Consider the following 22,872-nt stretch of genomic DNA (forward strand, 5'->3'; position numbering starts at 1 on the left):
CAATTCTATGTTTAATTTTTTTTTTTAATTATTGTACTTTAAGTTTTAGGGTACATGTGCACAATGTGCAGGTTTGTTACATACGTATCCATGTGCCATGTTGGTGTGCTGCACCCATTAACTCATCATTTAGCATTAGGTGTATCTCCTAATGCTATCCCTCCCCCCTCCCCCCACCCCACAACAGTCCCCGGAGTGTGATGTTCCCCTTCCTGTGTCCATGTGTTCTCATTGTTCAATTCCCACCTATGAGTGAGAACATGGGGTGTTTGGTTTTTTGTCCTTGCGATAGTTTACTGAGAATGATGATTTCCAGTTTCATCCATGTCCCTACAAAGGACATGAACTCATCATTTTTTATGGCTGCATAGTATTCCATGGTGTATATGTGCCACATTTTCTTAATCCAGTCTATCGTTGTTGGACATTTGGGTTGGTTCCAACTCTTTGCTATTGTGAATAGTGCCACAATAAACATACGTGTGCATGTGTCTTTATAGCAGCATGATTTATAGTCCTTTGGGTATATACCCAGTAATGGGATGGCTGGGTCAAATGGTATTTCTAGTTCTAGCTCCCTGAGGAATCGCCACACTGACTTCCACAATGGTTGAACTAGTTTACAGTCCCACCAACAGTGTAAAAGTGTTCTTATTTCTCCACATCCTCTCCAGCATCTGTTGCTTCCTGACTTTTTAATGATCGCCATTCTAAATGGTGTGAGATGGTATCTCATTGTGGTTTTGATTTGCATTTCTCTGATGACCAGTGACGATGAGCATTTTTTCATGTGTTTTTTGGCTGCATAAATGTCTTCTTTTGAGAATTGTCTGTTCATATCCTTTGCCCACTTTTTGATGGGGTTGTTTTTTTCTTGTAAATTTGTTTGAGTTCATTGTAGATTCTGGATATTAGCCCTTTGTCAGATGAGTAGGTTTCGAAAATTTTCTCCCATTTTGTAGGTTACCTGTTCACTCTGATGGTAGTTTCCTTTGCTGTGCAGAAGCCCTTGAGTTTAATTAGATCTCATTTGTCAATTTTGGCTTTTGTTGCCATTGCTTTTGGTGTTTTAGACATGAAGTCCTTGCCCATGCCTATGTCCTGAATGGTAATGCCTAAGTTTTCTTCTAGGGTTTTTATGGTTTTAGGTCTAACATGTAAGTCTTTAATCCATCTTGAATTAATTTTTGTATAAGGTGTAAGGAAGGGATCTAGTTTCAGCTTTCTCCATATGGCTAGCCAGTTTTCCCAGCACCATTTATTAAATAGGGAATCCTTTCCCCATTGCTTGTTTTTGTCAGGTTTGTCAAAGATCAGATAGTTGTAGATATGTGGCATTATTTCTGAGGGCTCTGTTCTGTTCCATTGGTCTATATCTCTGTTTTGGTACCAATACCATGCTGTTTTGGTTACTGTAGCCTTGTAGTATAGTTTGAAGTCAGGTAGTGTGATGCCTCCAGCTTTGTTCTTTTGGGTTAGGATTGACTTGGTGATGCGGGTTCTTTTTCAGTTCCATATGAACTTTAAAGTAGTTTTTTCCAATTCTGTGAAGAAAGTCATTGGTAGCTTGATGGGGATGGCATTGAATCTATAAATTACCTTGGGCAGTATGGCCATTTTCATGATATTGATTCTTCCAACCCATGAGCATGGAATGTTCTTCCATTTGTTTGTATCCTCTTTTATTTCATTGAGCAGTGGTTTGTAGTTCTCCTTGAAGAGGTCCTTTACATCCCTTGTAAGCTGGATTCCTAGGTATTTTATTCTCTTTGAAGCAATTGTGAATGGTAGTTCACTCATGATTTGGCTCTCTGTTTGTCTGTTATTGGTGTATAAGAATGCTTGTGATTTTTTTACATTGATTTTGTATCCTGAGACTTTGCTGAAGTTGCTTATCAGCTTAAGGAGATTTTGGGCTGAGACAATGGGGTTTTCTAGATATACAATCATGTCATCTGCAAACAGGGACAATTCGACTTCCTCTTTTCCTAATTGAATACCCTTTATTTCCTTCTCCTGCCTAATTTGCCCTGGCCAGAACTTCCAACACTATGTTGAATAGGAGTGGTGAGAGAGGACATCCCTGTCTTGTGCCAGTTTCCAAAGGGAATGCTTCCAGTTTTTGCCCATTCAGTATGATATTGGCTGTGGGTTTGTCATAGATAGCTCTTATTATTTTGAGATACATCCCATCAATACCTAATTTATTGAGAGTTTTTAGCATGAAGGGTTGTTGAATTTTGTCAAAGGCCTTTTCTGCATCTATTGAGATAATCATGTGGTTTTTGTCTTTGGTTCTGTTTATATGCTGGATTACATTTATTGATTTGCATATGTTGAACCAGCCTTGCATCCCAGGGATGAAGCCCACTTGATCATGGTGGATAAGCTTTTTGATGTGCTGCTGGATTCGATTTGCCAGTATTTTATTGAGGATTTTTGCATCAATGTTCATCAAGGATATTGGTCTAAAATTTTCTTTTTTGGTTGTGTCTCTGCCAGGCTTTGGTATCAGGATGATGCTGGCCTCATAAAATGAGTTAGGGAGGATTCCCTCTTTTTCTGTTGATTGGAATAGTTTCAGGAGGAATGGTACCAATTCCTCCTTGTACCTCTGTTAGAATTCGGCTGTGAATCCGTCTCGTCCTGGACTCTTTTTGGTTGGTAAGCTATTGATTATTGCCACAATTTCAGAGCCTGTTATTGGTCTATTCAGAGATTCAACTTCTTCCTGGTTTAGTCTTGGGATTGGTTATGTGTTGAGGAATTTATCCATTTTTTCTAGATTTTCTAGTTTATTTGCATAGAGGTGTTTGTAGTATTCTCTGATGGTAGTTTGTATTTCTGTGGGATTGGTGGTGATATCCTTTTTATCATTTTTTATTGCATCTATTTGATTCTTCTCTCTTTTCTTCTTTATTAGTCTTGCTAGCGGTCTATCAATTTTGTTGATCATTTCAAAAAACCACCTCCTGGATTCATTACTTTTTTGAAGGGTTTTTTGTGTCTCTATTTCCTTCAGTTCTGCTCTGATTTTAGTTATTTCTTGCCTTCTGCTAGCTTTTGAATGTGTTTGCTCTTGCTTTTCTAGTTCTTTTAATTGCGATGTTAGGGTGTCAAATTTGGATCTTTCCTGCTTTCTCTTGTGGGCATTTAGTGCTATAAATTTCCCTCTACACACTGCTTTGAATGTGTCCCAGAGATTCTGGTATGTTGTGTCTTTGTTCTCGTTGGTTTCAAAGAACATCTTTATTTCCGCCTTCTTTACCAGATTGCAGCAGCTGCCCCTTTTGATATTGCTACCAGCAATACAGCAGGATCCCAATTTCTCCACATCCCTACCAACACTGATTTTCTATATTTTTAAGTAATAGTCATTCTAATAGATGTGAAGTAGTCTCTTATTATGGTTCAGATCTCTATTTTTTCTAATAACTAGTGATGTTGAACATATTTTTATGTATTTATTGTCATGTCTATTCAGTCTTTTGCTCATTTTTAAGTTGCGTTTTGTTGTTGTTGTTGTTATTCTTGAGCTGTAGGAGTTCCATCTATATTCTGGATCTTAATTCCATGTCATTTGTATATGGTTTACAAATATTTTCTCCTATTTGTGGAATGTCTTTTCACTCTTTTGATAGCACCCCATGATAAGTAGAAGGGTTTTTTTGAAAAAATTAGAAAGTCCAATTTAATTAATTTTTTGTTTCAGTGTTTTAAGTGTCATATCTAATTTAAAAAGATGAATCAAATGTCATGAACATTACCTCTCATTTTTTTCTAAGAGTTTTATCATTTTAGATCTTAAACTTAAGTGTTTGATGCATTTGGAGTTAAATCTTGTATATGGTTGTAAAAGTTTGGGTTCCAGGTTTACCCTTTTGTATGACTACATGTGATTTTTGTATAAAATGCTTTGAAAAGTGTGCATTGCCTATAAGTCTCCCTATATCAACACTGGTTGAAAAGCATATTTATGGTTTCCAACATTCTATCATGTTTGAATTAAGAGTTCAGGAGGCATTCTGAGAAAATCAATAGCTTGGGAGATGTTCTATGAAGCCACCCTTTTACAAATGGTATTAATTTGATGGCAAGTGTATGTTTTATTCAAAATTACTTACATTGTTTCTTTTTTCTTTTTGCAAAGACTATGTTAGGTCACTAGGAACACCACAGTACATTCCATAAAGTATGATGCAAGTGACACTTGTTTTACAACAGTGTAGTAATATTTTTTATAACTACAAAAATGGGAACAAAAATTTAGTCTGGGCATGGTGGTTCACACCTATAATCCCAGCACTTCGGGAGGCTGAAATGGGTGGATCTCTTGAGGTCTGGAGTTCAAGATCAGCCTGGCCAACATGGTGAAACCTGATCTCTACTAAAAATACAAAAATTAGCCGGGCATGGTGGTGTGCGCCTGTAATCTCAGCTACTTGGGAGACAGAGGAGGGAGAATCGCTTGAACCCACGAGGCAGAGGTTGCAGTGAGCCCAGATCACGTCATTGCACTCTAGCCTGGGTGACAGAGCAAGACTCTGTCTCAAAACAAAATAAAACAACAACAACAACAGACAAACAACAACAACAAGAAATGAAAATGCTTGGCAAATCACTGTCAACTTAATATTTTTGTTGCTTTGAATAACAAAATCAATACCCCAAAAGCAGCATATCTGGAAAATAATTAAGAAGAAAATAGTGCATATCAGGTTTTATAGCATGTAAGTTCCACCTGGTTCAGAGGACTTCTTCGACAGAAGATGCTTTACTATTCCCAGGATACAGCCAGATCCTGCTCAGTTGAGGCCAACATGTATTGAACCAGCAGCATCCCCAAGAGAGCTGCTTGGCTCGGGACGTAAGGCTGCACTGGTCACACTTGACTGAGGCCCAGAGAGCAGACCAGAGCAGCCCCTGCCCACAGAGCTCAAGAACCGTGCAAGAAGAAGTCCACACAAATAGGATGCCCACTGTCCCCCATTTCCACAGAGCAGTTGCCCTGGCACACAAAAAGGAGAGGGTCATTTATGAGAAGAGACAGTCACTTGAAATAGGATGAGTGAAGTGACTGATATGCCCTCCATATATCTGCTGGCCTTATGTTTCACCACCAAACTCCAATCACATCTTCATTGCTAGTCAGAGTATGATGGGGACCACCTGTGTCAGGGTGACTCAGGATGCTTGGAAACTCCATTCCCGCATCCATGCAAGACCCACTGAGTCAGCATTTCTTTTGGTAGATCTCAACAATCCATGTTGCTACAAGAGACCCGGACCTGAAAATTAAAGTTTGAGATTCCCAACTCTCTTTTTATTTGTGTTTTGCATGCTTGAGATATCAAGGTTACTGTGCAATTATTAGTATCATTTTATGTTTTCAATAAGTTTCTCATTATTTATTTTCTAGGCATGCTTTTCAATGTTTTAATATTCACAGCTATTTTCTTTACTTTCTCCATTTTTTCTCCAGAATTCTGTATTGGCTGCTTCATGGCTTTTGCTTCTGGTCAACTCAGGGCTAAATGGTATGGCCAGTGGCCCCAGCAATCTACACCTGATGATGGAGAAAACGAAGTGTGTGATCTTAGGAGGTAAAATTCTGTTGATGATCAGCAACAACTGATGTAGCTCCTAGAAAACATAGCCCTGCCATCTTTGACAGCTATTCCTGCAAAGTTATAGTAGATGGTCCAGTGAAAATTAACTTGTGGGATGCAAGGTGGACAAGAAGACTATCCTACCAAGTAGGTGTCTTACCTTGAGAGTCTTCCACGATTTGAAAGTGTCCATGTATTTCGCGGTGTTCCGATGTGTCACAACATTTCTTCAACACTCTTGTAATCCCAGGGGGACTAAATTCAGAGAGAGAAATAACAAAAACACAATTTAGAAACCAAAAGAGAAAATGCTGACTCCAATCATCTACCCACAGGGTTTAACCCTAGCTAAGAAATCAGTGTTATTAAATATCTGAATATTTGGCTTTCAGCCATGAAGTCCTCGGCAGGGTTTGAGGAAGTTCCTAGAGTAGTTCTATGTCCATCCCTGTCAAGAAGGAGAAGAAGCAATGTTTGCTGTCAAGTATGCCAGAGTCCTGAATCCTATCCACCAAATCAGTTTAGCCTTTGTTAGAGGTGCTAGATCCTATGCCCTGACAAGCTTTGTTACAGACTGTTTTTTTTCACTGAATTATTTTTAATCTCCTAGTAATTTTAAGATTATTTTGATAAAAGGGAAGAGTTCATACTTTCATATTCCATTAAAATTTAGTCCTAAAATGACAACCTTCATAAGCCTTTTCAAAAGAAACTACTTTTAAGCAGATTGTAGGCCAAATATCTTCCAAATTTGCTTACCTTATTGTGCCTTCGGCACTAAGGACTAAGCTGCTTAAAAGACCTTTGTCTTTAAAATGACATATCTTCTGAATTTAGGAAATTTTCAGACCTGTAAAAAGTACATTCTCGTGTCTAAACATGTCCCCAAAATGCCATAACTAAAAGGCTCCAAGCTCATTCCAGGGCTGATACGAAACTTCTTCCAGATCCATTTAACCTAGGTTGGACCACAGTACGACTTACAGATCCATAGATTAAGGAAGCTGTTGGCATGGGTGTGGACAGACCTGGAGTGCCTGTACTGCTGAGTCCTAAATTGCAGCATTGGATAGAGCTGGAGGTAGAAAGATTTGGTGTCCTGGCTGGGGCAATACAGGGAGTCCAAAAATGTAAATTGTAGCCTAACCCTTAGGTTATTATGAAGAAACATTTGTCATACATTACAGATCATTCGGTTCCATGTTCTAATTTCTCCTTTTTAGTTAGATGTAGTGGCAATAAAAGGTTACTCAAAGGAATGCTGCGAAAATTAAAATAGATATTATATATACAACAAAGCGTAAAGTTTAGAAAAAAATCTCAAGTGATACCATGTATTAGTGCTAAATATTATTATATAGAAAATATTACACACATTCAAAAATGCCAAAACCTAAGACCTCCACAAATAGCATATAGGTATAAGGGAATCCCTATTGAGAAGGAGGGAAGAAGAGAATTGCAGAAATAAAGTCATGTTTTCAGGAATAAGATTGAAAAAGAATTATTTTATTTTTAAGGATACAAAAATACCACTTGAGTTTTCTTATTTAGGAAACAAATTTTGGCTTTAAAAATGAAAAGGCATTCCTGAAGACATAGGGATAGCTTTATTTTATAAAGGCTAAGAGTAATAGCATGTTGAGTGGTCCTGCAGATAGATTTCTGTTCCACATTAGGAAAGTTCTTTTATTAATTTGAGCCGATGAATTGAAGCAGTGTGTTGTCCATAACCTAAGAGCCCCTATTTTCCTGGTGGACGGACTTCAAACTTTGCAGATAGCAGCTGACATTGGAAGTGGCTTCACAACTTGAGTGACTGATTCTAAGAAAACTCAAGAGAATTGTTCTATGTTAAATCAGTCAGTGCCTTTGGATCAGGATACATCACTTTCAATAATAAGAAGGGCTCTTTCAGACAAACTCAAGTGAGATTGTGAGACTGATGGATTTTAAGGAATTAAAGAGAATTTGTAACGTATTAGAATACTAGAAAATGAAATGGTGATTTTTTTTAAAAAAGGAAATGTGCTTGCTACAAGTCTACAGATTAGTTAGCTTGAATAATTTGGGGGCAACGTCTAAAGAAATTTTCAATATTTTGAGTACTTTAAGAGAAAATTTCTGATGTGGGAGTAAGTGAAGCAATCTCAATAAAATCTGCACCAGGTAGAATATTATTTTATCAAATAATCACTACATAGTAAAATGAGAGCCATAGTATATGTAAATATTATTCATGTGTATATGTTTCCATATGTGTGTGCATACACTTGAAAAAAACTCTTCCTAATAAGTAAATTGAATCACAGGTTCATATCTTCCCAAAGAAAACAATTTCAATAATAAAATAATTATCAATAATTATTGGGAAACTGTTGGCATGCCATTTCCAGAACTACTGATTCTTTTAATGTGACATTGGCAATTTAAAAGCTATAATTTTGTGGCTTCTGGGAAGCCACTGCAATGCTTAAAGAGAGGAGTCAGCAACAAATCTTACACAAGGAAGGTGAATCACCATTACTTCTCACAGTGGGGAAGCTGTTCTAAACTTCTCCATTAGATTTTTCTGAGAAAGGCAGGAATCTCATGACAGTTTTAGAATTAATTTTAATGCACACTAAGAGCAACAAAAACATACATTCTTAGACTCTGAGTGAAAGAAAGCCTTTTTTTTTTTTTTTTTTTTGTTGGAATCTTGCTGTGTCACCCAGGCTGGAGTGCAGTGGCACAATCTTGGCTCACTGCAACCTCCACCCCCTGGATTCAAGCGATTCTCCTGCTTCAGCTTCCTGAGTAGCTGCGACTACAGGTGTGTGCCACCACGCCCGACTAATTTTTTGTGTTTTTAGTAGAGACGGGGTTTCACCACGTTGACCAGGCTGGTCTCAAACTCCTGATCTTAAGCGATCGACCTACCTCAGCCTCCCAAAGTGTTGGGATTACAGGCATGAGTCACCACACCTGGCTGAAAGGCAGAATTTTTAAAGAAGGATACAGACTTGAAACATGGAAAGTACTGCCTTAAATAACAGTTCCACCACTTATCAGTCTTGTGAATTGGATAGGACGGTTAACTTTTCTCAATATTTTTCTAATCTTGAAGATACTAATATTACCACTCTAAAACGGCTATAATAAGGATTAAGTACAATAAAGTTGATGGTGCACCTGAAGGAAAGGTGGGATCACAGTGCTAATTGCTCTTTTCTCACCTCCAGGTTTTATCTGAGAATGAAGTAAGGACATGCATTATGGTTTTGTTTCATAGAGAGCAACCCACATTTCCCTCTGCATTTTAAATTTTAGCAAAACTCCAAGATCAAGAGCCTGTCTTAAATATTCAAAAAATGTATCATAAATAAAGAAAATAAAATGAAATTTTCTTGGACTTCAATGAGCAAAGCTCCATGCCTTCCACAATAGTGTTAAATAGACAGATGTCTTCTTTCATGCCAATGAGAAATAGTTTTCAAAGTGGATAACTTATTTTAATATAATGAATTAAAAATTGAAGAAGCATCTGCACCTGTCATTTCATTGTCATTAGAAGGAAAAAGTAGATTTTACAACACCAAAGTCAAAATTACTAGAAAATTGAAGAATATATCCTACATCAACACTAAAAAATTCCATCCTGTAGGTTAATTCAATGTCTTATTTGGAATCATGTTTCATTGATAAAGCATCTTGGTGGACCCCTAAAGCAGTACAAATTAAAACAAGATATTTCTCCTGGTATAGAAGATAAATGAATAGCACTAATAAAAATAATCCAAGACCAAACCATCTATGATGTCATGGTATAGATTCTGTGGAATTAAAAGTAAACTACCTGTTGGGGTATGAACATAACTGATTGTTTAGTTAAAAAAAAGATAATGTTTCTGTTCATACTAACATATAAAGAAGGCCTTTGGGTGGTATTGATTAATCGATAAGAGGTAAAAAATCACTATATTAAATCTATTGCCAGCTTTATTCCAGAGTGAGGCATGGTAAATCATTTATAACGAATCTAATGGTGATGGCTTTCTAGGGGTTTTACTTTTTACCACATAATGTGAAGTAAATTCTAGAATGATTGGACTCATATTAATAGTTATAATCTACCCAAAATTCAGTATAAAAGAGAAAATATTAAGGACCTAAGAGGTATTAATCCACTTAAATGAATTTGCATAATAAAAAATAAAATGAGAAAAATTCAGATAACGAGTCTTCCTTAAATAATGAAGATTATATCATCTATTAGAAAATAACATATAGTAAAAGACAAAACAATAAGTTGAAGATTACAAATAATTTCTTCTAGTGAGCATTTTTAAAATATATGGTTTTTTTACATATAACCTTTTTATGTACAGTTGAGATTTAATGTAAAACATAAATGTTTATATCCACACGTGTACTATAGTAAAGACTTTAAAAATGAAGATTTAAAAACATGCTTGTAAGTAATTTATGAAAAAAGAAGATGTCATATTGGAAAACCAAATAATTCTCAGAAATGAATAATAAAACACTACATATCAGTTCTAGTAGAATTCTAGCAATTCTGGTAGCAATGAAACTGCTATTGAAAGAGTAAAGTATATTCTGTAAATATTTTTTTATCAGAAAACAATAAAATCCTAAAATAAACAAGCCCAGAAACCTACTCGAGCACAAAGAAATGTAATGGAGAATATAGGAGAAAATAAATAAATAAAATATAGGAGAAAAGAAAATAAATAAAATATTTACAGAAATTAATAAAACAGACTATAAACCTACAATAGAAAGCATGGAAAGTCAGAAGTTTATTATTTGATAACTCTAATTCAAAAAGCATATAAATACTTTTAAATGAATGAATGAATAAGTATAAAGAAATAAGATAACACTGACAAATTTAATCAGAGATAAAAAGGGAAGAAGGCACAAATAAAAATTAAAAATTAAAATAGGAATACGGTTAAGGATAAAACAGATTATAAAGTTAATTAGAAAATTTCAATTACAAAATTAATGTATAAACTTGAAAATATATATATAATAAACCATCTATATAAAATTAACCATGTAACTTCTCACAATTGATTCACAAATACCTGAAGAATCCTATATTTTAAAATTTCAACCAGTAATTTAAAAATCTTATAATACCAGACTAAAAAAAGATAATTTACATTCCAACTCTTCCTGTGAAGCTAATGTAACCTAAACATATAAAAGAGATATGACTCATGTAAGAAAGGAACATACACCCTCAGAAAAAATACCACTCATCTACAACCATCTGATCTTTGACAAACCTGACAAAAACAAGAAATAGGGAAAGGATTCCCTATTTAATAAACAGTGCTGGGAAAACTGGCTAGCCGTGTGTAGAAAGCTGAAACTGGATCCCTTCCTTACACCTTATACAAAAATTCATTCAAGATGGATTAAACACTTAAATGTTAGACGTAAAACCATAAAAACTCTAGAAAAAAACCTAGGCAATATCATTCAGGACACAGGCATGGGCAAGGACTTCATGTCTAAAACACCAAAAGCAATGGCAACAAAAGCCAAAATTGACAAATGAGATCTAAGTAAACTAAGGAGCTTCTGCACGGCTAAAGAAACTACCATCAGAGTGAACAGGCAACATACAGAATGGGAGAAAATGTTTGCAATCTACTCATCTGACAAAGGGCTAATATCCAGAATCTACAAAGAACTCAAACAAATTTACAAGAAAAAAAAAAACCAGCAAAAAGTGGGCAAAGGATGTGAACAGACACTTCTCAAAAGAAGACATTTATGCAGCCAAAAGACACATGCAAAAATGCTCATCATCACTGGCCATCAGAGAAATGCAAATCAAAAGCACAATGAGATACCATCTCATGACAGTCAGAATGGTGATCATGAAAAAGTCAGGAAACAACAGGTGCTGAAGAGGATGTGGAGAAATAGGAACACTTTTACACTGTTGGTGGGACTGTAAACTAGTTCAACCATTGTGGAAGTCAGTGTGGCGATTCCTCAGGGATCTAGAACTAGAAATACCATTTGACCCAGCCATCCCATTACTGGGTATATACCCAAACGATTATAAATCATGCTGCTATAAAGACACATGCACATGTATGTTTATTGCGGCACTATTCACAATAGCAAAGACTTGGAACCAATCCAAATGTCCATCAATGATAGACTGGATTAAGAAATGTGGCACATATACACCATGGAATACTATGCAGCCATAAAGAAGGATGAGTTCATGTCCTTTTTAGGGACATGAATGAAGCTGGAAACCATCATTCTCAGCAAACTATCGCAAGGATAAAAACCCAAACACCGCATGTTCTCACTCATAGGTGGGAATTGAACAGTGAGAACACTTGGACATATGAAGGGGAACATCACACACCAGGGCCTGTTGTGGGCTGGGGGGAGGGGGAGGGATAGCATTAGGAGATATACCTAATGTAAATGATGAGTTAATGGGTGCAGCACACCAGCATGGCACATGTATACATATGTAACAAACCTGCACGTTGTGCACATGTACCCTAGAACTTAAAGTATAATAATAAAATAAATAAATAAATAAAAAGAAAATATAATTAACACTGGAAATTTTTAAAATACGGGATGTAAGTGCCAGATTAGAAGTTGTACTTAAGGAATTTTATGTGACTCTCCTGTGTTAGCTGGAAACATCACCACAATAAGAAGAGGAGACTCTAGAATTAGGAAGCAACACTTCTGAATTATTATCAGTAATGTGTTAAGAGTTACCATAAATTGCTTGATCTTACTGTGCTTCACTTACCACACTGAAAATGGGGTGATTAAAATTATCTTCTCTTTAAAAAAAAAAAGAAAGGAACATACAATTCAATTTTACTCATGAATGGAAATGTACAAATCCTAAACATTATATGATTAAACCAAGTACATTAACATATAAGACAAATCATCATGTACATAGCTAATTTTCTGCTGTTAAAAAATGTGTGGATGAAAAACAGAATAAGCATTAATCAAATTGATGTAATTCACCACTTATGAATTAATATGATTATTTCAATAATATGTAGAGTAACTATAAGATGAAAATTAACACTCATTCATTGTAAAATTTAAAAATAATTAAGTGGCTAGAAGAGAACTTCCTGAATTTGAAAACATGTTCTATATATTTGAAAATCTATCCAACCCTATAGAACATATCTTTCTCATAGGTTACCTGTAAAAATAATTATTTAACAAATCAAGGAAAAGACAAGGATGCCAACTATCACAGCTTCTTGAAACATGTTATAGAATTTCCTAGCCAATGCAGTAAATTTGTTTTAAATAACAAGGTGAGCTTTAAAAGAAATAAACGTAATGAAAATAGCTGATTATATAATTGTCTACAATGAAAATTCAAGAGAATCTATAGAAAATGTGCTATATTTCATTAAAAGATGTAGACATAGCAATATATAAAGGTGTAGATAGATGATTAATATATAAGAATGAACTGCACTTTTATGTACAATCAGGAGTTAGATAATTAAACTTTTTAAAATAACAATCATAGTAGCCATAAGTTACATGATGCCTAGGAACAAATTTAACCAGGATAATCCAAAATATTTATAGAAAAATTTTAGGCCTTTTTTCTATGGCATTATATAAAGCTAGGCATTTTTTCCAATAGAGAAACACAGACAAGGAGGAAGAGAGTGAGGGCAGTTGAGAGAGACAGTGAGAGAGACAGAGAGAGATAGACAAATTGGAAGACTTTTGACCTCATGTTACTAGATGCAGAAGATTATTTAAAATAGTACTATATCCATTTATAGTATAAAAAATGATACATAGATGATTGATAGAGAGATAGAGACATGATAGATGATAGATAGATGATGATGATTATGCAGATGGATAGATAGACAATGATGATTATGTAGATGGATAGATAGACAGGTATCTTCCTTAACTTAATAAAAAATATTCATTCTAAATCTCCAGAATACGATTATACTGGATTTGCAAAGTTAAGGATTTGTCATAGCATGTTTTGGCAAAAATTTGAAGAGATGAGCAGTCACTTGCTGTTGCACTTGCTGTTATCTTTGGAAAAAAATTAGAGTTTATTTTGCAAATAAACATGCCTGTTCCTTAGAATCCTGCAGCAATTTGACTTTTCTAGATATAGTTTCTATACAAACCATTACATATAACTGTCAAGGAATGGGCACATGAATGCTTATAGCAACACTATTTTGACAGCAAAACTTGGAAATATCCCAAATGCTCATCAGGGAGATTAGGAATATAGAATGGGCATGCAGTATATATTAAATACTCACAGTGTAGGTGAAACAATATGGATGTATGGTAGAAGCATAATATTGAAAAAATATTTTAAGATATATATATATATACATATATATATATACATACATGCTTTTTTTGCATAAATCTCTAGTATAAGAAAAACTCCGTGAAATAACATATACATTGGTATGGTAACATTATATTTTTTGAAAAGCAAAGCAATGATGAATGCACCCAAGAGGAGAGGAGGCAAAGGCAGTGTTTGCTGAGAAGCACTAAAGGTTGTCTCAGTGCCATTTATGTTATGCATGTACTGAAGTAATATGTTGAAGACCTTGCACTTTCTCTTTTGTATCAACTGCTAGACAACATAATCACAAAGAAAGGAAGAATGTCAGGTTTAAAATACCGCTAACTAGAAACATTAAATATGTAAAACGTAGTCATTAAAAAAGCTCAATGCATAAATTAAACAATAGATAGTGGTGAAGAAAGAATTATTGAAATAAATGATTACTGAATTGGAAGATATATTGTAGATTACAGAATTCAGCAAAGAGAAGAGAGCAAGTCGAAAAAAGAAAGATATGCAGACGCACATTGCACGTGCTCTGAAAACACAAGCAGTAGTATACTTGCCATAATATTCAGGTCCTGTATATCTAATAATATTTTTAATAATGTATATGTTTTCTAAAAAATTATCTATTATGCTGAGGTTTCAAATTTGAGCAAAGTTGTTATGCTTTTACATTTTCTACTATGATTAATACATTTTTATATGTATGTATTTTTTCTTCATGGTTCATGTATTTTTTTTGTATGTTTGTTTCTTTCCAGAAACTTAAGGTTTGATTTTGCCAGTTTTTTCATTATTTTCCAACATTTAAATTAATTTTTTTCTTCAATTAAAAAAGTTATTCTTACTTTTTCTGAATTCCCGTATTGAACACTTAACAAAATTATATATTTCTTCTTTGTTTCTAGGTGAACACCCTGAGGTAAATATATTTCCTCTCCAAGTACCATGTTAAATAAACTCCCTAAGTTTGCTTTTGGCTTATTTTATTTTTTGGTTAATTTTAAAAATTTGTAATAATCATTATCAAGTCCTCTTAAACCCATTAGTTATTTAGGTTTTTTTTTTTTATTATTTCCAGTTTTGCTTGTTTATTTGCTTTACTACTACATAGCTTTTTATTTTAAATATGATTGGTTATGGTTAGAAAATACATTCTTTGTATATTCTTAGACATTTGTTGACATGTATTGAGACCTACACAGGCTCATTTTTTTCTAAATTGGTGCTTTAAAAATGTATATTATCACTTTGTTGAGTGCTGAATTATACAAGCAGGTAAGTCTTCATATAAAAGGGGCATATTGAGTCCCAGCGAAATTTAAAAAAATAAATCCACAACTTGACACCTCCATATCTCAAAAAAAGGGCAATCTTAATACCACCACAAACTATAGATTGCCTGGACAAAAATAACAATTAGGCTGACAACATATCCTATAACTCAGCATCCTATTGTTTGATTACTTCATACATATGGTTTGGGTAATTTAATGCTTCCTGAATATCAATATTCATATCCTTCAACTATTAAAAGAATTCTCAGCCACTCTCTTCAAATATTTCTTGTCTTCCAGTCACTCTGTCTTTCTCAAATTAGAAATATGTTTTATTGTCTCATCCTGTCACACATGTATCTTCTCCCTTCTTTTACACATTATCTTTTTTTTCTTTTTTTATTATACTTTAAGTTCTAGGGTACATGTACACGACAGGTTTGTTACATAGGTATACATGTGCCATGTTGGTTTGCTGCACCCATCAACTCATCATTTACATTAGGTATTTCTCCTAATGCTATCCCTCCCCTAGTCCCCCACCTGCTGACCGGCCCCAGTGTGTGATGTTCCCCGCCCTGTGTGCATGTGTTCTCATTGTTCAACTCCCACTTATGAGTGAGAACATGCGGTGTTTGGTTTTCTGCCCTTGTGATAGTTTGCTGAGAATGATGGTTTCTAGCTTCATCCATGTCCCTAAAAAGGACATGAACTCATCCTTTTTTATGGCTGCATAGTATTCCATGTTGTATATGTGCCACATTTTCTTAATCCAGTCTATCATTGATGGACATTTGGATTGGTTCCAATTCTTTGCTATTGTGAATAGTGCCGCAATAAACATACATGTGCATGTATCTTTATTGTAGAATGATTTATAATCCTTTGGGTATATGCCCGGTAATGGGATGGCTGGGTCAAATGGTATTTCTAGTTCTAGATCCTTGAGGAATTGCCACACTGTCTTCCACAATGGTTGAACTAATTTACACTCCCACCAACAGTGTAAAAGCATTCCTATTTCTCCACATCTCCAACATCTATTGTTTCCTGACTTTTTAATGATTACCATTCTAACTGGCATGAGATGGTATCTCATTGTAGTTTCGATTTGCATTTCTCTGATGGCCAGTGAGGATGAGAATTTTTTCATATGTCTGTTGGCTGCACAAATGTCTTCTATTGAGAAGTGTCTGTTTATATCCTTTTACATATTTTCTATCTTATATTTCTGTGGTGTATTCTAGATAGCTTCTGCATCTCTATCTTATAATTTAATAACTAATCTTCAAGTTGTACATGATCTAATCTTTTAGGCTATTGGTTTTGACAGACATTTGGCTTCTGTTTGGTTCTTTTTCTAATATGCCTGCTTCTTATTCACTGTTCATATCTTTCTATTATTTCCTTTTGTAAAGCCTTTAATCATTTCAGATGTTTTTGTAGTTTTCACCTACAGTTTGACTATCTTAAATTATCCAAATTCTAATCTGTTGTTACTTTGCCTGCTTACTGTTTACCCACGACATGCTGGCACTAGACCCATGTGCTGTGTGCTTGTGCCTTCGATCACTTTTAATGGATTTACACACAGTAAACGGAATAGAATTTACACAGTTTTCTGAGTTTTAATAAATCAGCAAATCTGCAACCATCATTATTTAAGAAATCTTCTTTACAAACAGCCCCAATTAACTGCTACCCAGAGGTAAGTACTGTTTTGATTTCTTTTACCATACATTAGTTTTGCCTGTATTTGAGATTTACATAAATATACATCTTAAGCATGTACTCTTTTGTCTTTGCTTTGTTTCTCTTCAACATAATTTTTAGCTTCATTCATGTTGCCGCATGTGTCCATATTTTCTTTACCTTAATTTCTATGTATTAATTCAATTGTATGAGTACACTTCAATATGCTTATTCCTAACACCTAGATTTGGCTAAAGTGAATAAACTGTGATGATCATTCTAATATAATTCTGTAAGGACATTTGCTTTAATTCATTTTTTGTAAACACCTATCAACTGAATTGCTGGATGTTTGTGCAGGCCTTTTTAAATGTTATAAGAGACTGCCAAAGTGTTTTCCCAAGTAGCTGTACTATTTTCTATTTCACAGACAATGTGCAAGAGTATCAGATGCTCATGGTTCTCACCAGCATTTGATATTGTTTGGTCCATTTAATTTTCATCATTGTAATGCAAGTGTCCTTGTATTTTAATTTCTAATTTTGTATTATGAGCACATCTTTGAAAAGATCTTACCGAGAAGAATCCTATGTTTGGCGTTGGGCGTTTCTTTCAGGTATTCCAGTGGCAAAATCAGCCTCCAACTACATTTTACCCTAATATCTGCTTAAAAATGACTGGGCTGTGCAGGTATTAAAAGTGTGAACATCAAATTTCTTAGAAAGAGCATCATTTAAGGACTTTTACTGAAGAATATTTTTCTTGCCAAATCCAGACTGAGATAGAAAAGACTCTGCATGATCTCCTTTTGGCAGTGGGTGGATTTATTTTTTCTAGTTTTCATTTATGATGTAGTAATGTACTCATTTTCAAATAACAGGAAAACTGGTCCAAAATGACCTAAACACAGAGGGGTTTATTTGTTCATTATGTCAAAAATTCAGAGGTTAGAATTCCAGGGTTGACTGGTTGCATGTTTCATCTGCATGGCTAGCAGATACCTGTGGCTTCTTCAAATATCACAAAAAACTCCAAGCTGGGTGAAGGAGATTGGGAAAATGACCAAAAAAAAAATTACTATTAGTAGGGTTTTGCTCTTTGTTCTTAAAGAGACACATACATACCTCACCCACAAAAACTCCTTGGATAGATGCATATGCCATAGTTACCTTTATTTGCAAGAAAAACTTGGGAAAAGTGGATTGTGATGGGAGTTGCATTTCAGTTTGTCTGTCATAGTCCAGAAAACAGGCTAACAGTTGCCCATGAACAATCTCAGTCCCTCCACATGGAACATACTCACATCTTTCAGGAAGAAGTAACATCAAAAGTCACCTAGATTACCATCAGTTTGTAATCTATTATCTGTGATTTGAGCCAGTCTCAAGCTCAGTGATAACCTATCTGTCTCTGCAGTGTTGGAGCACACATAGAAGAGTTACAACAAAATTCCCATTAAGAATAAAAAATGGAAAACAGGCATCCATGGCACATGATAATCCTGCTGGTCAGGAAAAGAAAAACTCTAACCCCTAACAGGAGATCCAGTGCTTTGTTATTATCATGGGATCCTTAGGGAGTCACTTCACCAGCCAGAAATGTCTGTGGCTGGAGGCACTTTCTGCCTGAGTATTAGTTGCTGGGCTCGTTCCACCCACTCAGACTGGTAGCTGCGTCCAGCTCACACTAGTATCCTGGATCCCACACTTGCCAAGGGCAAGCGAGGTGTAGAGCAGGAAGAGGTGTGTGGGTGAGTGAGCATGGGGTCTGTCCACTGCAGACAGCCAGGTACTCTAGCTGCTGCAGTGGGGCAGGCAGCTGCAGGTGCCAGCTCTATGTGAGGCTACAGCAGGACCAGATGTACTGCACATGGCTTCCGCTGCAGGCATCTGCCTCTGGACGAGGGGATGCAATGGTACCCGGAAGCCTGGAGATGCCAGGAGCCACAGAGCCCCAAAGAGGGTGACGTAGCCCTAGCTCAGGGAACCCCTAGGTCTGGGATCTCTGAAGGACTGCAGCTCTTCTGTCCTTCTCATCGCCCGCAATATGGCAAGTGGTGGAGGCATGTTTCACCTTGTTTGTGTTACAGCTTTTACAGTCCTGCCATTTGGAGGTTCCTAAGTTTTTGTCCCACATCCAGAAAGAATGAGCTATGTGGACAACTGGAGGATGAGCAAGGTGGAGAGGAGCTTCATTGAGCAACAGAACAGCTCTCAGGAGACCCAAAGTGGGTAGCTCCTTTCCACAGGCAGGTGGTCCCAATGATGGTCCAGCTCTCAGCAGAGAGGAGAACTGGAGTAGCTCCTATCTGCAGGCAGGTCATCTCACAGAGTCAAGGAGACCTGAAGTGGGTAGCTACTTTCTGCAGTTGGTAGTCCTGCCATCTGAGTCTGGCTGAGTCCGGGGTTTTTACGGGCTCAGATGGAGGAAAGTATATGCCACGGGCAGGCCCAGAGAAAGCACCACAAGTTCTCACTCTATACTCATAACTGGCAGCCTGGCCCCTAGTCTTCAGGCTGTCCCTGACTTGAAGGTGGGGTTTTATCCGGGACCTGTCTCTTTCCACCCAGGAGTCTGTCTACCTCTCGCCACCATCAACATGCCATCTATTGCCCAGGCAGTTCGTGCCAAAGGGTGCCTGCAGGCCCAAACTGAACCACTCTCACCCCCACTCAGCCTCCCTCCTGTGCTTGTTGGCACCCAAAGTCGGGAGAGGGCTGAGGCAGCAGGCAGTTGGCATGTCAGTGCCACTCAAAGCATGTGCACAACCAGCTGGGTAGTGACAGCACTGAAGTTTGGCCTTAACTTTGCTCCACAGCAGGTGCTAAGAGTGAGGAGGAGTGGGAGCAGACATTTCTGAGCCTGCCTGGGCAGGAGGATTCCTGGGCTCCCAAGAATGCAGGGATGCCTGGGTGCAGAACCATGGCTGGGTGGAGGCAGCTGCACCTGGGAGTGCAGGCCTCCTGACCTGCCAACTCAGAAGAAGAGGGCAGAGCTCCCTCCTGTCCCTGGCCCCTGCCTGCTCCACAGAGTGCACAGTCCCAGCCACACCTCTGCTGCTGCAGCTGGCATCCCCACTGTGGCTGCTCCGTATGGGTTGCTGAGCCATCATTATCTATTCTGGGAGACTCAGGCTCTGTGCTCTGAGAGGAGCTCCCTTGTCCACTATCAACCATAACTACACCTTCATTGAGCTCTAGGGCGAAATACCCTGTATGAGCTGTTCAGTTTCCACACCAAGTTCTGTGTGTGTGGCTTCATTAGCAATCAGATTTCTTTAAATTTGAATAATCATTGAAAGCAAGTCTTATTTTTTTAATCCCCTGATTGATTTTCATAGAATTTGCCAACGTCTAATCTATTTGCTTCTTGTCGATTTCATGTGTGAACTACTAGGACTAAGACCATGCAGAGGCCTAGCTATTTGTTCCTTTGCTACCTCAGTTTCCCAGTGATGGGTGTTTCCAGATGAAGGAAATATTAGCAAGAGGACACATCATTCCTCTTCTACAGCTTTCTGTAAGACAGACACTTTCTCTCCCACTGATATTTTTGACGCTGCTTTTTAAAATACATCAAACTTAAGCCTTTCTCTCGCCATGTGTTTGATCAGTGTTTCACAATCAAAAGCTTTAGTTCATTTTTTCTCTCATTTTATGCTCAAATAAACACCTGAGGTAGACAGGCCTGGCATTATTTGTTCAAGTAACAGCTAAAGACTTCAAGGCTGGAGGTATTTAAGTCATGCTGCAAGGCAGCACAGCTGGGTGTGTGCTGACCTTGGTGCAAAACCACTGGTGTTTTGAGTCGTAGTCCAGAACTGGTGTGCTGCACCATGAAGAGTACTAATACTATAGCTTAATGACAGTCCTCACAACTTCCTGTTAGTAGCATATTAAATGCACACCTTGAAAACTATCCTTACCATATCTGGCCCCATGATGTAACGGTTAGCACTTTGGACTCTGAAAATTATCCTTAACAAGTAATAGATGTTTCCACTCCTTGGTCTAATAGGCCATGGAGTTCACCCAGTGCAGATGTGAACCGCAGGAAGCACCCTGAAATAATAACTCTCTTCTCCAAACAGATAAGTTTCAATGTGAGTGAGTAACATCTGAGAGAAGCAGGAGCAATCCTGTTGCCACTGGGTCTCAATCATTAGCTTGCATCAGAATTGCCTGCAATGCTCCTGAAAACACAGTCTGCTGTGCCCCATCCCCAGAGTTTCTGAGGCAGCAGATCTAGGTTAGCACTTCAAAATGCGGGTGTCTAGCAATTCCCAGATAGTGTTTATCTGTCAATCCCAGTACCACATTCTGAGAACCACCTGTGATAGCTGATTTCATATGTCAACTTGAGTGGGCCATGGGGTGCTCAAATATTTTGTCAAACATTAATCTGGATGTTTCTTTGGGGATGTCTTTGGATAAGAACACTGAATAAAGCAGATTGGCTTCCTTAATGTAAGAAGGCCTAATCCAGTCAGGTAAAGGCACCGAGTAGAACAAAAAGTTTAACTCCACCTAAGTAAGGGAAAATTCCTCCTGTTTGAGTACCTTGAAGCTGGAATATCAGCTTCTTCCTGCCCTCAGACTAGAAATGAAACATCAGCTTTTCCTTGGAATGAAACTCATACCGTGTTCCACAGTGGGCATGTCTATGTAAACCTACTCCCAAAGGCCGAGGAAGCTGAGAGGCCAGAGACAGAGTCTGAGATATCCAGTTTCTCAGAAACACTAAACGGGGACTTACAGACAGAACCATGCCCTGGACGGCCACAAGATGGGATGGTGGATTCCATGGAGTTACCCCCAAGACCTAGGGCTTATGCACCATGGGGACAGAATGTCCATGCTTCAGCAGGGATGTGTAGGACAATTGCTTAAGGGCAAGATTTACGGTTAAGTACATGTTTACACAAGGAACAATGGATAGCACAGAAATCTTACAGGCATTCTCAAAACCAGAGTTAGTCAGAAGTCAACATGTTGGATGAGCATCCGGGATAGCGTTACTTTAGCCTCCACACACCATCCGCTCTCCTGGGTCTCCAGCCTACAGATCTTGGACTTGCCATGCTCCGTAATCCTGTGAGCCAATTCCTATGATCTCTCTCTCTCTACATATATGTATATAAACACACATCCTATATACATATAAACACGCACACACTTACAGGATATATGCATATCCTATAAGTTCTGCTTCTTTGGAGAACCCTGACTTATACATCACCACTGTAGGAACTTCACCAGGTGACAATGAATATTGGATATCTGATGGCTGATGTTCTAAAGAAGCATGACAGTTGGATAAAATAATAATTACAATAATAATAATGAAGCCAAGTTAGCAACAGAGTCAAGGCTGAGAAATACATACGCTTTCCATTTACATACAAATAGTCGATTTTTTTTCCTTTACTTCTTGGTAATCAAAATGACCATTCACAAAATGTATTTGTCTACCCAGCTGTATTTGAGGAATTTTTTTTTTTTTTTTTTTTTTGTCAGAGAATGAATTCTCTCTTTACACAGACCTCTTCTGAGTTCCAACCTTCAAATCTTTGAAAAGCATATTGATTACACAGCAAGCAGCTGCAGGCCCAGATTTCCCCACTCGCCTCGTTGGGGGTCCAATCCTCTCATGCTGCACTGCACCTCAGCCTCCCCGTCCCTGTGGCTCTGGCCATGTCAGCCACGTTATGAGTTTTGCGTGTGTCTGCCTCTGAGAAACAAAGGGCAGAATACATGTTTCTTCATATTTGTGCCCCTCTGGCTCTCCACATGACAATTATTCCTGGTAGATTGCTCGTGAGCAGTGGATATGGCTGAAAACCTGCAACAATGGATGCTGGGTGAAGAGCAGAGGTGCCCCAATAACTGATCATGCTAAACTTAGT

The sequence above is a fragment of the Hylobates moloch genome, unplaced genomic scaffold (genome assembly GCF_009828535.3).
Source record: "Hylobates moloch isolate HMO894 unplaced genomic scaffold, HMol_V3 SCAFFOLD_1, whole genome shotgun sequence".
Taxonomy (NCBI): domain Eukaryota; kingdom Metazoa; phylum Chordata; class Mammalia; order Primates; family Hylobatidae; genus Hylobates; species Hylobates moloch.